Source organism: Triticum aestivum, chromosome 6D (genome assembly GCF_018294505.1).
Source record: "Triticum aestivum cultivar Chinese Spring chromosome 6D, IWGSC CS RefSeq v2.1, whole genome shotgun sequence".
Lineage (NCBI taxonomy): Eukaryota > Viridiplantae > Streptophyta > Magnoliopsida > Poales > Poaceae > Triticum > Triticum aestivum.
In genome coordinates, this window is record NC_057811.1 from 11729762 (window position 1) to 11731217 (window position 1456).

The 1456-nt window shown below is 48.3% G+C and overlaps 1 pseudogene; it reads left to right on the forward strand.

The window, feature by feature from the left end:
* The first annotated feature begins 532 nt into the window (after positions 1-532).
* LOC123146593 (uncharacterized) lies at positions 533-677 on the forward strand (annotated as a pseudogene).
* The last annotated feature ends 779 nt before the right edge of the window (positions 678-1456 follow it).

Genomic DNA, 1456 nt, shown 5'->3' on the forward strand with positions numbered 1-1456 from the left:
ATCTTCAATATGGTATTGGAGCCCTCTCTTCCATAGACCACATCAAGCTCCTTCCATGGCGTCCTCCTCTATCTTCAATCCTATCATCATCAACCAACAAATCTCGGAGAAAATCACAAGAGAGAACTGTGTGTTGTGGAAAGCACAAGTTCTACCTCCAATCTGAGGGGCGATGCTCGCTGGGTATCTCGATGGATCAACACAAGCGTGTGGAAAAATGATCCAGACAACGACGGACAACGGCACAATGGAGGCTGTTAATCCGGAGTGTGTCCGGTGGATAGGTCAGGACCAAGCCGTTCTGGGTTTCTTGCTCAGTTCCCTGGCAAAGGAAATACTGACGCAAGTAGTGTCAATTCCAACCGCAGCTGAATGTTGGGCGACGCTTGAACAAATGTTCTCGTCGCAATCCAGTGAGCGGGTTATCAACATCCGCATGACCATGGCAAATATGCAGAAGGGGAGCATGACGGCGGCTGAGTATTTCTCCAAGATGAAAGCTCTCGCCGACAAACTCGCCTCCGACGGCAAGAGAATTGATGACGATGATCAGGTGTCTCATTTGTTGGCTGGGCTTCACCTGGAATATAACCCTCTGGTGGCTTCGGTGCTGGGGAGATCAGCAAGAGATCCGGTCTCCCTCAATGATTTGTACGCCCAACTACTCAGTTTTGACACCCGTATGGAGATCCTTCAAGGAGGTCGCAGCTCTGTACTGCAAGCTAACTCTGCTACTCTCTCTGGACGTGGCGGACCAAGCCAGCATGGCCGAGGAGGAGGACGTGGTGGCCGCGGTCCAAACCGTGGAGGTCGTGGTGGCCCAAGGCAAGGTCAAGGTGAAGGCCGTGGAAACCAAGACGGGTCATCTAAGCAGATGTGCCAAGTCTGTTTCAAATTCAGATACCAGACGGCACTTGACTGTTGGCATCGTTTTGATCCAGACTACGTTCCTGATCATGGACGTCAAGCAAATTCCATGATGACCTCTTACGGCGTTGATACTAATTGGTACATTGACTCTGGTGCTACTAACCACATCACCAGAGAACTCGACAAATTAACTGTCAGAGACCGGTACCACGGCCATGACAAGGTTCACACCGCAAATGGTGCAGGTATGGAAATGAGTCACATCGATAGCACTATTATTCATACCCCAAATAACAAACTCCATCTCAAAAATGTTTTGCATGTTCCAAAGACAACAAAAACTCTCGCCACTGCTCAAAAACATGGTATCGATAACAATGCTTTTGTTAAAATTCATCCAAATTTCTTTGTCATCAAGGATCAGGTCATGAGGAAGGCTCTTCTTCAAGGCAGATGTGAAGGTGGTCTTTATCCACTAAAGTCATCCTCTCCAATGTCAATAAATCAAGCCTACGGTGCCATCAAATCATCATCCACGAGGTGGCACTATCGCCTAGGGCATCCGTCTTTGAACATAGTTCATAAA